This window comes from Zingiber officinale, chromosome 2A, assembly GCF_018446385.1.
Source record: "Zingiber officinale cultivar Zhangliang chromosome 2A, Zo_v1.1, whole genome shotgun sequence".
Classification (NCBI taxonomy): Eukaryota; Viridiplantae; Streptophyta; class Magnoliopsida; order Zingiberales; family Zingiberaceae; genus Zingiber; species Zingiber officinale.
Genome location: NC_055988.1, coordinates 81,769,048 through 81,785,916, shown reverse-complemented (window position 1 = coordinate 81,785,916; position 16,869 = coordinate 81,769,048).

Genomic DNA, 16,869 nt, shown 5'->3' with positions numbered 1-16,869 from the left:
CCGTTTCATTCACTATTACTCGGTCGGTTTTATTCTGCATTAATCTCGAATTTAATGCATCTATTTCACAGCAGCAAAAGATCTACGTGGCAAAATGTTGGTTGTTACACTTGGGCAAATTTTGCCCCGATCTGTCCGACATTCGTGTGCGCAAGTCGAGCTCGCACATGAGTCAGCTTGGTTCAGTGCAATCCGGGCCCTGGATTTGCAACCCCCCCCCCCCCCCACGCGTGAAAGAGAGCATCTCCCCATGCATTTGTTCACATCCTCAATGTATGTGAATCAATATAAACCAACAAAAATGCCTTGAAACTTCCAATGTGGGACTAAAGTCTCATTCACTATGGAGTCTCTTTCCTCTTCCATTTCTTCTCCATTCACTTATATTTAACACAATTTACTCTTGTTAGAGTGTATACTAAAAGTCTAGCTTTTGATATAAACATTTATCTAGAAATAAGAATCACATTGGTCAAATGTCTACATTTATGATAAATGTAGTTGCTCAATTAATTTATATTGTAGATAACATGGTGTGTGGTGTCACATACAGAAGATCATGTTATCGGTTCCTTATAAATTATAAACAGTAGCTCACGACCAAGATGGAAAGGAACAAACCATTGGAAGGTCGTAGTGTAATTAGGTATTAGTTTATCTTAACTATATAATTACACTAGTACACTTAGAGTGTATTGAGTAGGACTATTTGAGGTCGTTCCTTTTATACTGACTTTATAAAGGAACAAAGACCTCAGTTATTATGGAAGTGTGTGCTCTTAATCCTAATATAATAACAAGCATATATATTTGATATTTATTTCTTTAATTTATCAAAGGGTGAGATTTAGTTCGATAAATCAATAAGCCCGATAAGTTGGGAAATGATATCACTTATAGTGTGTGTTGTTGATTATAGAAGGAAACTGTGTCCTAGTGATCTAGGTTGAGAATGTCCCCAAGAGGAGCTCATAAGGATTGTCATGTTAAACCCTGCAGGTGGACTTAGTCCGACATAATAATGAAGTTGAGTGGTACTACTCTTGGAGCTAGATATTAATTAAGCGAGTTGTTAGTAACTTACTTAATTAGTGGACATTTGTTATCTTAAACACAGGGAGACTAACACACTCATAATAAGAAGGAGCCCAAAATGTAATTTGGGATTGGTGCGGTAGTTCAATAATAGTTCATTAGTGGAATGAATTATTATTGATGAAATTAAGTTGTGTGTTCGGGGCGAACACGGGATGCTTAATTTCATCGGGAGACCAAAACCAATTCCTCCTCTCGGTCCCTATCGTAGCCTCTAGTATATAGAGATTTATACCCACCGCATACCCACCTTCTTACCCATCCAATGGGGTCGGCCAAGCTAGCTTGGAACCCAAGCTAGGGCCGGCCAAGATCAAGTGGATGAGTCATGTAGGTGGCCGGCCAAAGCTTGGGTCCCAAGCTTAGGTGGCCGGCCACTAGAATATTAAAAAGGATTTTTATTAAAATTATTTCTTATGTGGATATCATGATTTTAAAAGAGAGTTTAAAAATTAAAAATTTCCTTTTATAGTTTTCTACAAAAGATTAAGAGAAGAGATTAATCTCTTTCCTTATTTGTAGTTTAAAATGATGGTTTTAATTTTTGGTAAAAACTTTCCTTATTTGTAAATCATCTACATGTTTAAAAGAGAGTTTAAAATTTGAAATCTTTCCTTATTTGTTGATTAAAGGAGGATTTTAAATTTTAAGAAAACTTTCCTTTTTAACCATGTTCATGATTTAAAAGAAAGTTTAAAAATTAATAATTCTCTTTTATTAGTTTTTACAAAAGATTGAGAAAAGATTTGATATCTTTCCTTATTTGTAGATTAAAAGAGATTTTAATTTTTAGAGATAACTTTCTTTTTATCCACATGTTTAAAAGAAAGATTTTAATTTATTAAATTTCCTTTTTATAAACCAATCATAAAGGGATTAAATTATTGGAGAAATTTTATAAATTTCTGAAGACAAATTAGGAAGTTTTAATTAATTAAAACTCTCCTTGTTTGTAGCTTTTATGTGGCCGGCCAAATAAAATTGAGAAAGAAAATTATTTTAATTAAATAATTTTTCCTTTTCAATGGAAAAAGAATTAAAGAAATTTTTATTAAATTTTCCTTATTTGCCAGGATCAAGGATTATAAAAGAGGGGGTAGAGGAGGCTTCAAGGCTAACGACTCTATTCTATTTTTCTCCCTCTTTTCCTTGGTGGTGTGGCCGGCCCTATTTCTCTCCTCTCCTCTTGTTGGCCGAAACTTATCTCTTGGTGGAGCTTTTGTTAGTGGCCGGATCAAGGAAGGAGAAGAAGGAGAGAAAGCAAGCCTCGTTTCTAGCATCCCTTGGAGCATGGTGGTGGTGGCCGAACCTCTTCATCCTAGAAGATGTTTAGATGGACGAAACTTGCAAGGAAGAAGAAGGTGATTGGTGGTTTCTCATCTCGGAAGAACGTTGCCCACACAACGTCCGAGGTTAGAAGAGGAATACAGTAGAAGATCAAGAGGTCTTTCTAGAAGGTATAACTAGTAATTTTTCCTTTCCGCATCATACTAGTTATTTTTGGAAATAATACCAAATACAAGAGGCTTACGATTCTAGTATTTCGAATATGTTTTTCGATGATGTGTTCTTTTGTTTTATTTTTCCTTGTGATTTGATTGTTCTTTTCGGTTAACCTAAAGTTATTTTAGGAAATTAAATATTAGCTTTCCATAAAAGGTTTTGTCTAGTCGGTGGTGGTTGCTCCCATATCCAAGAAGGCCATGTGCCTCGCCACGTCATTACTGGGAACCAATTATGGAAATTAATATTTAATGGAATTAATAACTTAAGGTGATTTGGGTCGAACGTGTTAAGTTCCGCAGGAGATCCAAGTCAAAACCTAAAAGAACAAATAGATTAAGTTTTGGATCAAACGTGTTAAGTTCCGCAGGCGTTCCAAAATTTAATTTAAAAGAACACATGGTAGCTAGGAAAAGGTTCAGACCTTTGTACAAAATTTTTGTACAGTGGAACCTCTAGGTTTTCCGAGTAGCAACCAACAATTGGTATCAGAGCGAGGTTTTGCCTCTGTGTATTTGGTATTAGTTTAATTATGCACATGTCATACATAATTTAGGCAGGATAATAGTAGGATGTGCTAACTTTGTGGATGCAGGATCCAACTATTATGGCTTTTAGTTATTATGTGTGTGATTGGACCCTTGGACATGTCAAGGGCATTTATATATGTGTGCATGATTGTATTATAAAATACAGCAGGAGCTATATTTAGTTTTATTAGGATTTTATTTTTGATCTAGATACATGTACATTCCTTTTATGGAATATAGGATCAAAAATGTAAAATTCTATTTATGTCGCGGATCGAATCTTGCAAAGCGTGGAACCTTCTAAGGACCAGAGGCGCAGCGGAACTAGAAGCAAGATGGATGCGACAGCTAGACCCGGTGGCGGTGGCCAAATATGGCAGCAGCTTGGGATGACAACACACGGAGGACAACTAGAGATAAAAGCCATAATAGTTGAAAATTAGATTTTCTATTTATTGCTTTTATATTGTGTTGTGTGCGCATGTTAGTTTACATATTTAGTAGGCTAGCATAGTTAAAATTCCTCATTTATAAATAACTAAGTGGGAGAGAGATTTTTAAGTAAATCCCATGGTCTCCATTACTGGTTTGTAAGTGATGCAAACAAGCTTGCGCGTTGCCTCTGAGTGCTTTCTTCCATAACGGATGAGCTTGTTTGTGGATCACTAGAACAGACTTCCATTTTTGGATGACTATAGGAAGTTAATTAAGAGCGTGTGATCTTCCCCAACGGAAGGGGCATAATCTTATTAATGGACTTAGTGTCAAGTAATGGTATACACTTAGACACATTTAATAGTATCCTCCCCAACGGAGTCACTACTATCACTTGTATGACCAAAGGGAAACCAACTATTGATTTGTCATAAAACTAGATTGGCAATATAATAAAATTAATAAACCCCTCTTACAAATGTTTGAATTTGTATACGTCCACACTAACGTGGCATACAAGATTCATGGTTTTTGAGGTAATTTTATTTGTCAAAAGGTTATATTGACAAGATAGTCAATGGATAAAACCCTCCTCTTACAAATGATGAATTTGTATACGTCCACACTAACGTGGCATGCAAAATTCACGGTGTTTGAGGTGTTGGTGAATTTAAATAATATTGTTTGAGGAATCAATGTTATTTTAAATTCAAAGAGTTTTGACCAAATATTTGATCAAAGACAGATCAACTATTAATTTTATTCGTCATAAAGTAAAGTTGATGAGATAATAAAATTAATGAATAAAATCTCCTCTTCGATTTTGTATACACAAAATTCATGGAGATTTTAAGGAGTTGATCTTGATCAAATATTTTTTTGATTCTTAGGATGTTTGTTAATCCCTAGTAGTCATACTATAGAAAAAGACTTAGTAGTCCCAATTGTAATGATTGGAAATAGGACTTGGACATTAAGGTAGACTGTCTTCTTAGAACTAAGAACAATTTAGGTGTATTTAATTCATTAGTTGAAACATGTCTAGTGGTGTTATCTACCAGAACCTGGAGTGTAGATACAAGATGCCATTAATCATGTCTGCAATTCATTGCAGGGTTCCAGGAAACCCGACAACTAAATGAAAGGTAAATCACCGTCCACATGGGCACTACTGTAAAAGTGATAGCTGTTGCAGTGGGAGATGTTTATCCTTTGATAAGAATAAAATATGGATTTTAAGTAATTGTCTTTACGTACCAAGTTTAGAAAGAACCTGATTTCAGTTTCTAAACTATTATAGATATTGTGTCTATTTTGATAACAAAATTGTTATCAAGAAAAATAGGGAAGTTATCTATTCTGGTATGATGGTTGACAATTTATAATCCAATAACTCCCACGATGCAACAAATGGAAATTAGTAACACACCTTCTAATTTTAAGAGAAAGCAACCTTCGGAAATGAACCAATTATATCTTTGGCATCTAAAGCTAGGTTATACTTGAGTAGGATTCATTGGTAGCTGATGAACTTTTGGGTTCATTGGTAGTGGAAATCTTTCCAACATGCGAGTCTTACTTGGAAGGAAAATAACCAAGAAGCTTTTAAGTCCAAGGGGTATGGAGTCAAAGATATGTTGAAATCGGTTCATTCTGATTTGTGTGATCCTATGGAGTCCAGACAAGAGGTAGTATTGAATATTTTGTCTATTTTATAGACAACTATTCAAGATACAAATAAATTTACTTAATGTACCGCAAGACTAAGTACTTTGATAAGTTCAAAGAGTACAAGGTTGATGCGGAGAAATGTTAAAGTAAAAAGTCACTATGGAAGATCGTAGTGGCAAGTACCTCTTGAGAGATTTTAGGAGTCACTTATCAAAAGTTGGATTTCAATCCCAACTAACTGCATCTGGTACACCCCAACAGAATGGTGTAGTAGAAAGAAGGTAAAGGACTCTTATGGAGTAATTAGATAGATGATGAGTTATTCAAAAAATTACCAAATTTTTTTTAAGGATAAACTCTGGAAACGAAAGTGAACACAGTACCTTCCAAGTTAGAACTCTCTACTCATATAGAATTGCTGAATAGGTGAAAATCTATTTTGAAGCATATTCGGATTCGGGTAATCCAGCACATATGTTAAAGAGAGACAATGATAAGTTAGATAGGAGTTCACTTGTTTGTAAGTTATCCTAGATAAACAAAAGTAGGTTTATAGTCTTAAGGTCATTGTTGGCATCAATGACTGATTTTTAGAAAATGACTATATAATGAACCACGTGCTCATAAGTAAATTTGTTCTTAAGGAAATAATAAAGGACATGTCTAACCTAGTACCAACTGTACAAGATGAGATACCACAAGAAAACTGCAACACATATCACAAATGATACACAATTGCAGAAAGTGCCTTGTCATAGTGGGAGGGTTGTTAGGCAACCCAAATAGGTTCATGTTTTGGGAGAGTTTTTGGATTCGATCCCTGGAGGACATGAACCTGATCTCCGGTCATATGATGAAGTACTCCAAGATAAAGATGCAAGCATCTTGGCAAAGAGTAATGAATAACAGAATTAGAATATATGTATTCTAATAAAATCTGGAAGCTTGTAGAATCACCAAATGGTGTAAAAGCCGTTGGGTGTAAAAAGGTCTATAATAGGAAAAGAGGGATAGACAGGATGGTAGTAACTTTCAAAGCAAGGCTTGATGAAAAAGGAAACTTTTTCACTGGTAGCCATGCTTAAGTCTATCCGGATTCTTTTATCTATTTGGCAAGTGGATGTCAAGACAGCATTCCTTAATGAAAGTCTTGAAGAAAGCATCCATATAAAGCAACCAGAAGGGTTCATTGCAAAGGGCTAAGAGTATCTTGTGTGCAAGCTCAATCAGTCTATGGACTGATACAAAGCTTCAAGGTCTTGGAACATCCAGTTTATCAAAGTAATCCAGACCTTTGGATTCATTTAGTAACTGGATAAGTCTTGTGTATACAAAAGGTGTGATGGAAGCGTGGTGGTATTTCTTGTACTATACATAGATAACATTTTTGGTAGTTGGAAACAATATCAAAATGTTGTCAGAAGTAAGGGTATGGTTGTCCAAACAATTCGATATAAAGGACTTGGGAGAATGTATATATTCTTGAGATCAAAGTAATAAGGGATCGCAAGAAAAGAATATTTTACTTATTCCAAGCTTCATACATCGAAAAAATCCTTGCTCGTTTTAAGCATGCAAAACTCCAAGAAAGGTTTCTTACTTTTTTAGGATGGAGTAACTTTATCTAAAGATATGTCTCTGTAGACATCAAAGGAGATAAAAGAAATAAAGGCAGTTCTTTATGCTTCGGCTATCGGAAGCCTAATATATGCTATGCACGAGATCAGAAATCTGTTTTGCCAAGGGCATAGTTAGCAGATATCAAAGTAACCCTGGACAAGGACAGTGGACTGCAGTAAAGCATATATTGAAGTACCTTAGAGGCACTAGAGATTATATGCTAGCTTACAAGGCAGTTAATTTGGTCCTAGTGGGTTGCATGGATTTTGGCTTCCAATCGGATAGGGATAATAATAAGTCAACCTCGGGGTTTTGTGTTTACTTTAGGAGGTAAAGTCATAACTATGGAAAAGTGATAAGCATAGGTGTTTTTCTGGACTCCACCATAGAAGCTTAGTATATGGCAAGCCTCTGAAGTAGCCATAAAAGATGAATGACTCAATAACCTCAAGATAGACTTAGATATGATTTCTGGTTTGTCCAAAGATTGTTACAATTTATTGTAATAATGTTGGTGCAGTAGCAAACTCGAAGAAACCATAAGTCTATAAGGCAAGTAAACATAATAGAGCGCAAGTACCACCCAATACGAGAAATCGTATAAACGAGGAGAAGTTGTTGCTGCCTAGATTGCATCAGGTGATGACCTATAGATCCTTTCACTAAGGTCCTTAAGGCAAGAACTTTTGATGGGCATGTTGAAGGGTTGGGAATCAGATGCATGGCAGCAGATATGGTAGCTTAGTCTTTTAGTATAAGTGGGAGATTGTTAGAGTGTATACTAAAAGCCTAGCTTTTGGTATAAACATTTATCTAGAAATAAGAATCACATTGGTCAAATGTCTACATTTATGATAAATGTAGTTGCTCAATTAATTTATATTGTAGATAGCATGGTGTGTGGTGTCACATACAGAAGATCATGTTATCGGTTCCTTATAAATTATAAACAGTAGCTCACGACCAAGATGGAAAGGAACAAACCATTGGAAGGTCGTAGTGTAATTAGGTATTAGTTTATCTTAACTATATAATTACACTAGTACACTTAGAGTGTATTGAGTAGGACTATTTGAGGTCGTTCCTTTTATACTGACTTTATAAAGGAACAAAGACCTCAGTTATTATGGAAGTGTGTGCTCTTAATCCTAATATAATAACAAGCACATATATTTGATATTTATTTCTTTAATTTATCAATGGGTGAGATTTAGTTCGATAAATCAATAAGCCCGATAAGTTGGAAAATGATATCACTTATAGTGTGTGTTGTTGATTATAGAAGGAAACTGTGTCCTAGTGATCTAGGTTGAGAATGTCCCCAAGAGGAGCTCATAAGGATTGTCATGTTAAACCCTGCAGGTGGACTTAGTCCGACATTACGATGAAGTTGAGTGGTACTACTCTTGGAGCTAGATATTAATAAAGCGAGTTGTTAGTAACTTACTTAATTAGTGGATATTTGTTATCTTAAACACAGGGAGACTAACACATTCATAATAAGAAGGAGCCCAAAATGTAATTTGGGATTGGTGCGGTAGTTCAATAATAGTTCTTTAGTGAAATGAATTATTATTGATGAAATTAAGTTGTGTGTTCGGGGCGAACACGGGATGCTTAATTTCATCGGGAGACCAAAACCAATTCCTCCTCTCGGTCCCTATCGTAGCCTCTAGTATATAGAGATTTATACCCACCGCATACCCACCTTCTTACCCATCCAATGGGGCCGGCCAAGCTAGCTTGGAACCCAAGCTAGGGCCGGCCAAGATCAAGTGGATGAGTCATGTAGGTGGCCGGCCAAAGCTTAGGTCCCAAGCTTAGGTGGCTGCCACTAGAATATTAAAAAGGATTTTTATTAAAATTATTTCTTATGTGGATATCATGATTTTAAAAGAGAGTTTAAAAATTAAAAATTTCCTTTTATAGTTTTCTACAAAAGATTAAGAGAAGAGATTAATCTCTTTCCTTATTTGTAGTTTAAAATGATGGTTTTAATTTTTGGTAAAAACTTTCCTTATTTGTAAATCATCTACATGTTTAAAAGAGAGTTTAAAATTTGAAATCTTTCCTTATTTGTTGATTAAAGGAGGATTTTAAATTTTAAGAAAACTTTCCTTTTTAACCATGTTCATGATTTAAAAGAAAGTTTAAAAATTAATAATTCTCTTTTATTAGTTTTTACAAAAGATTGAGAAAAGATTTGATATATTTCCTTATTTGTAGATTAAAAGAGATTTTAATTTTTAGAGATAACTTTCTTTTTATCCACATGTTTAAAAGAAAGATTTTAATTTATTAAATTTCCTTTTTATAAACCAATCATGAAGGGATTAAATTATTGGAGAAATTTTATAAATTTCTGGAGACAAATTAGGAAGTTTTAATTAATTAAAACTCTCCTTGTTTGTAGCTTTTATGTGGTCGGCCAAATAAAATTGAGAAAGAAAATTATTTTAATTAAATAATTTTTCCTTTTCAATGGAAAAAGAATTAAGGAAATTTTTATTAAATTTTCCTTATTTGCCAGGATCAAGGATTATAAAAGAGGGGGTAGAGGAGGCTTCAATGCTAATGACTCTATTCTATTTTTCTCCCTCTTTTCCTTGGTGGTGTGGCCGACCCTATTTCTCTCCTCTCCTCTTGTTGGCCGAAACTTATCTCTTGGTGGAGCTTTTGTTAGTGGCCGGATCAAGGAAGGAGAAGAAGGAGAGAAAGCAAGCCTCGTTTCTAGCATCCCTTGGAGCATGGTGGTGGTGGCCGAACCTCTTCATCCTAGAAGATGTTTAGATGGCCGAAACTTGTAAGGAAGAAGAAGGTGATTGGTGGTTTCTCATCTAGGAAGAACGTTGCCCACACAACGTCCGAGGTTAAAAGAGGAATACGGTAGAAGATCAAGAGGTCTTTCTAGAATGTATAACTAGTAATTTTTCCTTTCCGCATCATACTAGTTATTTTTGGAAATAATACCAAATACAAGAGGCTTACGATTCTAGTATTTCGAATATATTTTTCGATGATGTGTTCTTTTGTTTTATTTTTCCTTGTGATTTGATTATTCTTTTCGGTTAACCTAAAGTTATTTTAGGAAATTAAATATTAGCTTTCCATAAAAGGTTTTGTCTAGTCGGTGGTGGTTGCTCCCATATCCAAGAAGGCCATGTGCCTCGCCACGTCAGTACTGGGAACCAATTATGGAAATTAATATTTAATGGAATTAATAACTTAAGGTGATTTGGGTCGAACGTGTTAAGTTCCGCAGGAGATCCAAGTCAAAACCTAAAAGAACAAATAGATTAAGTTTTGGATCAAACGTGTTAAGTTTCGCAGGCGATCCAAAATTTAATTTAAAAGAACACATGGTAGCTAGGAAAAGGTTCAGACCTTTGTACAAAATTTTTGTACAGTGGAACCTCTAGGTTTTCCGAGCAGCAACCAACAACTCTGTCGAAGTTGCCTCGTGAAAAGTTTCCAACATCGGTGATACGGGTTATGATAAACCAGCCCCTAGAAGTGGAGGTCAAGGATGAGAGGAAGAAGGGGGTGCTCATACCTGGTCGAATGCATGATCAATATGGCAAAGGCCAACTGAATAAAAAGCTCTCTAAATGCGCTCAGACGGGTAAAGCCTAACCAAGCTTAAAGGCATTCAGGCTTGTAGAGCTTCCAGTATATGAATGACCGAGTGAAGGCCGAACAAACACAAACGTGTTTATATGCACTCGGATAGGAAAAACCCGGTCAAGCTTAAAGGCGCTCGGCCCTATAAAGCTTCTAATATATGAATGACCAAGCGAAGGCCGAACAAGCACAAACGTGCTTATATGCGCTTGGATGGGCAAAGCCCGATCGAGCTTAAAGGCGCTTGGTCCTATAGACCTTTTAGTATATAAATGACCGAGCGAAGGTCGAATAAGCACAAACGTGCTTATATGCGCTCGGACGGGTAAAACCCAACCGAACTTAGAGGCGCTCGGCCTTATAAAGATTCTAGTATATGAATGACCGAGCGAAGGTTGAACAAACACAAACGTGCTTATATGCGCTAAGACAGGAAAAGTCTGATCGAGCTTAAAGGCGCTCAGCCCTATAAAGCTTCTAGTATATAAATGACCGAGCGAAGGCCGAATAAGCACAAACGTGTTTATATGCGCTTGGACGGGCAAAGCTCGACCGAGCTTAAAGGCGCTCGACCCTATAAAACTTTTTGTATATAAATGACCGAGCGAAGGCCGAACAAGCACAACCGTGCTTATATGCACTCGGACGGGCAAAGCCCGAACCGAGCTTAAAAGTGCTCGGCCCTATAAAACTTTTAGTATATAAATGACCAGTCAAGGTATGATTCACAAAAAGTATTCTTCATATATGATCGGTTTAAACGATCGATCGAGATATGCTTCACAAGATGTATCCTTAATATGTCACCTTGAATGACCGATCGAAATACATGTAGTAGATTATTTTATGACAATCTGGCAAGTTTAGCAAGAAATATTCTTTCAAAACTTCTTCAGTTTGCAGGGGTACATTCTTCTACATATTTCATCAAAATGAGGTGTCATAAACGATAAGAGAGGTATATCTAGAGTATGAAAAAGATTCCTTGAATAATTATTGAGAGAGGTCCGGGTTGTACTTTCTTCATCTTCTAACAAACTCTAACAAACTGAGGATCACCTCATGATTATGGAGGTTATATGAGGTAGTATAAAAAAAAGAGTCCTGCCCGCTGGTAAGGTATGCTGACGCTCACAAATTCTGGCATCTGAAACTATATTTCTTCGTACTTTCATTACTGCACTTCTTCTTCCTTCACCTTCAAGAGAAAGGACTGATTTGAGTGTCGGAAGACCTAGCCAGGGATTCCTATCCCGATCTTAAGTCATTAACGCTTTGTTGGCTCGTCTCGCTGTGCGCAGGATCATTGAAGAGCTCTTCTGGATCTCCAAAAGTTCATCTTCCTTAGAACCATCGTTCATTGGAGCCGACACATCTTCTCCCAGATTTCAAATAGGATCAACCGGTATTTGCCCAATCCACCCTGAGCTACCCTCCAGTCCATATATCCGCTTACATATCTCAACCCACACTGCTCAACTCAGCAGTGTGGACTCCTTAAAAGCCTCATTTGACACAATTTTAGCTCTAAAATATTCACAATCCAAGAAAGGGGTCATTCAAACATTTCTCAAAAATCATCAAAATTGAGTAATTTTCCATTACAAGCCACTCGATAGAATAGTATATAGTGACTTGTGGTCCCACTATGAAATTTATATAAAGGACCAAAACCCTCCGCTGGAACATGTTTTGTTTTGAGATTAACCATAGTAGGGATAATGTCTTTAGAAGTCTGCCACATACAAATCCGAACCTTAGGGGAATATAGAGCCTCCATATGAATTTCCACCATATTTGACTCGTGTGCTTACATTGATACAGAGGTGTTGTTAAGGAACCCCTTTCCAAAAGATATCCCACTTTAACGGTATATTGACCTCTGGAGCTATTCTTCAAAAATCTTATATCCTCGCACTCCTTGCAGTGCAACTGAGCTTCAAGAATCGAGTTGGCCTCCTGGAGAGCAAAGGAGGTAAAATTTCTTGGATCATTTTTTATGGTCCAGGGGATATGTCATTCTCATTTGCGATTGGATCACGATTACGATCCGATCGTAAATGATTGTGATCCCTTTTTGGGTTTACCGTCCCCATCAGATTATAATTTTTATTCGGAGCGAACGGCCGGAGGCCGTCCGAAGGACACTCTCGCTCAGCGTCTAATAATCTGACCACTTATCCACCACCGAAAGCCTTCGGACGACCTCCGATCACCCGTTCCGAACAAAAATTATAATTTGATGGGGACGATGAACCCTAAAAGGGATCACAACTATTTACGACCGGATCATAATCATAATCCAACTACAAATAAAAATGACACATCTCCTAAACTAAAAAAAAAAATCTAAGAGATCTGTGCTAAAGCAAAGTTTGTTCGAATCGCAACCTCAACCTATATATCGCTATCATTGATAAAACGTAATACTATGATCGATGGATCCGTCAATGAATTAAATATTAAAAAAAGTACTTAACGTACTTTTCATTTCAAAAATATATTTATTTTAATATTAGTTAATATAGAGTGAAGTTATTATATTAAAATTTTTTTTATTAATGTAATCAGAATTTTTTTTATAGAATTCTGATATGTTGCGCCGCACTGTAGCGTCGCGCAGCATATCCGGTTTTTTTTTCATTTTTCTTTTAATTAATCGTTTTTTTAATTATTTTTTAAAGATTTTGAATTTTAAAAAATTAATATTTTTTTATATAAATAAATAGATATATCTTCTAAACATATTACAATACTCCATAAATATTTAAATTTATTTTATTTTTAATTTTTTGTTTAACTAAATATTATAATCTGATTGAAAAACTTAAATTCTAGAAGTAAAATCTTTAAAAAGTAATAGTTTAAAAATTATAACCCAATTAAGAACATGTACCACTAAATAAAATCTAAAAAAATATTTTAATTAATCTTTTAATTCAAAATTTAAAAAATTAAAAAAACAATATCTATTATTTTTTTTAGATTTTGAACATTTTCTTATATAAATCGTTAATACATTAATATATCCCCTAAACACATTACAATACTCCATAAATACATAAATTTATTTCATTTTAAAATTTTCTTTTAACTAAACACTATAATCCAATTGGAAAATCTAAACCCTAAAAGTAAAATCTTTAAAAAAATTAACCCTAGAAATAAAATTAAAAAATATTTTAATAATTTTTTAATTCAAAATTAGAAGAAAAAAAAACGCTGATATGTTGCGCGACAGTCGTGCACTGTAGCGTCGCGCAGTATATCATGTATATACTAGCATGATATGCTGCGCGACTCTACAGTGTTAGGACCAAAAGTAGCTAGAGGGGGGGTGAATAGCTCGTCGCGTTCGCTCGGTGCTTGGCGTTGCTTGTTTCTTCAAGAATATGCAGCGGAAATACAAAGAAACAATCACACAACGCTAACACGGTTGGTTTACTTGGTATCCACCTCACAAGAGGTGACTAATCCAAGGATCCACACCAACACACACACCCTCCACTAAATAAAACTCTCCTTTATGGTAACTACCAAGGGCGGAGAAGCCCTACAAGACTCAATACAAGAAGAGAGGGAAAGGATACAAGAAATACAAGCTTACAAGCTTACAATGAGTATAAACCCTAACCCTAGCTTCTCTTCTTGGCTTTGATCCGCCTCTTGACTTGGAGAACTTCCAAGATCCTTCAAGAACTGGCGATCTGAGCTTTGTGAGTGCTGTGGAGGAGCTGGCGAAAGATCTGATATGAATCTGAGAAGAGATGCCGAAGACAACGCTCGCCTGCGGCTTTATCGACGCCAACGGTCGGATCCCGATCGATTCGAATGTTCCCAATCGATCGGGGAGGCTTTGGATCGACTCACGGACGATCCAGAATGCCTCTGTGCTCTGGGAAAAACGCCTGGATCGATCCACGGATCGATCCAGCGCTTATCGCGCGAAGCAGCCGCGTCCCAATCGATCCACTGATCGATTGGAACATCTGGATCGATCCACGAATCGATCCAGAGGCTCTCTGTTCGCTAGGAAAGGCCTGGATCGATCCACTGATCGATCCAGCACTTGGTTTTTGCCCAAAACCAAGTCCCAAGCCTCTCAAACCAACATCATGCCTAGCATCTGGTCACTCCTTTGACCTGCTAGGACTTCCCACCAAGTGTCTGGTCAATCCCTTTGACTCACTTGGACTTTACTCGTCGTGCCAAGTATCCGGTCACTCTCTTGTCCTACTTGGACTTCCACCAGATGTCTGATCATCCTTGATCCATCTGGATTTTCCCTTGCCTGGCTTCACTCACCAGGACTTTCACCTGGCTTCACTCACCAGGATTTCCTTCTGCCTAGCTTCACTCACTAGGACTTTCACCTGGCTTCGCTCACCAGGATTTTCACCTAGCTTCACTCACTAGGGTTTTCCTTCTGCCTGGCTTCACTCACCATAACTTTCACCTAGCTTCACTCACTAGGGTTTTCACCTGGTTTCACTCACCAGGACTTTCACCTAGCTTCACTCACTAGGACTTTCACCTAGCTTCACTCACTAGGACTTCCCTGTCAAGTATCCGGTCAACCTTGACCTACTTGACTCTTCTTCAATCAATTTCTTATTGTCAAACATCTAAACTCAAACCAAGACTCAGCTTGGTCACCCAGGTCAACCTTGACCTGAGGGATGTTGCACCAACAATCTCCCCCTTTTTGATGTTTGACAATACCACAATAACACTTACAATACCACATGTAAGTTAGGCTAATCCTATAGCCTCAATCTTCATGCCACTAGGTAATGAACATATAAATTAAGCTCTTCATTCTCCCCCTACGAGGGCACACTCCCTCTAGGTAATGAAAGCCTAACTTACACCCATTCATAGGTCCTTTCATTCTCCCCCTATTGGCACACATCAACCCATCTTTGGGCACACATCAACCCATGCCCCAATTTTGGGTACACATCAACAAATCCATTTGTTGACGACTCTCCCCCTGAAGAGTTACTCATCATTGTTCACAACATCACTCGTTGTGATCAACACGATAATGAAGGTCTCATACCCTTCATTTATCCTTAACTTCTCCCTCAATGTAGACAAATATCCAACCTTGAGCATTATCTAACCACTTGAGTTCCCACTTGAAATAATGAGGATATCCACTCCCCATTTCAAGTTCAAAAGCTCATACATGAGCATTTTCTTTAAAGAAGGTTAACCACATTCCAAGGTTCATGAAAAGTAATTTTTCATGTCTTTAAAGAGTCCCTCCCCCTAAAGACATGGTGGTGACTTCTGTCATTGCACCAACAATGACTTGGAATCCCTAAACCTTTAGGAAACCCAAATTTAGAAGTTTTGAGGTTCAAATACTCAAAATTTGAAACAAACCTCAACCTAAACTTCAATGAAGCCTTCCTTAACCAATCCATCCTTGTTTTCACATGAAAACACCCTTTGTATGTATACAAATGTATTTTAGGGGTTTGGAATGGTTACCTAGACTCAAAGAGGTTCAAAGATGCTGAAATCAAGCCTTCCCAACCAAAATCAGCAACTTGGATCGATTGAGTTGGGTTCCAATCGATTGAACCTTTACGAATCGATCCACCGATCGATTGAGACCTGAATCGATCGGTGATCGATCCAGCGAGCTTCTCCTCGCGATACTTGCTTTCCGAATCGATCCACGGATCGATTCGGCACTCAATCGATCCATGGATCGATCGAGACTCGATAGTTGCTGAAATTCCATTTCGGTCAACGAAACCCCTAGAAAATTCTACAAAATTCAAAAATCATGAAATTTCGTGTAGACATTATTTAGGGCATACTTAATCATGGAAAATAGCTTTCTATGAAAATACATCATATTTTCAAAGATTGACACAAACTTGAAAACTTGCAAAAACTTTAGTGTTTTTCTTCAAGTTTGTGTCTAACTATTCAATGGTGATTACTATCAAAAGATAGCCTTCACCAAGGTTTTCCAAAAACATTTTAAAAACATTTTCAAAACCAATATCCCATCATGTTCCTTGGGCATAATGCACATGACTTGTACATTAGCTTTCCCAATGATGGGAAAACACATAACTATGTGTTTTGATGAACCTAAAACTCAAAAGAATGCACTAAATCAACATCTTGAGTTTTGTTCATCTTCCTAACATCTCACTTGTATCTAATGTACACTAAAACACGGACAAGTCACCTTATAGTCCTTGTGAGATGTGGGATTTTGATTTTTCCCTAATCTAGGGATCATGCATATCTATCTAGGCATTCTAGAGATATTAGACATCCACCTAGGATGTCACTTGTCAATAATTGTTGTTAAATGTCATTCGTCCTTAATTACAAGGAATTAAACTTAATGCATGATTATGTTATG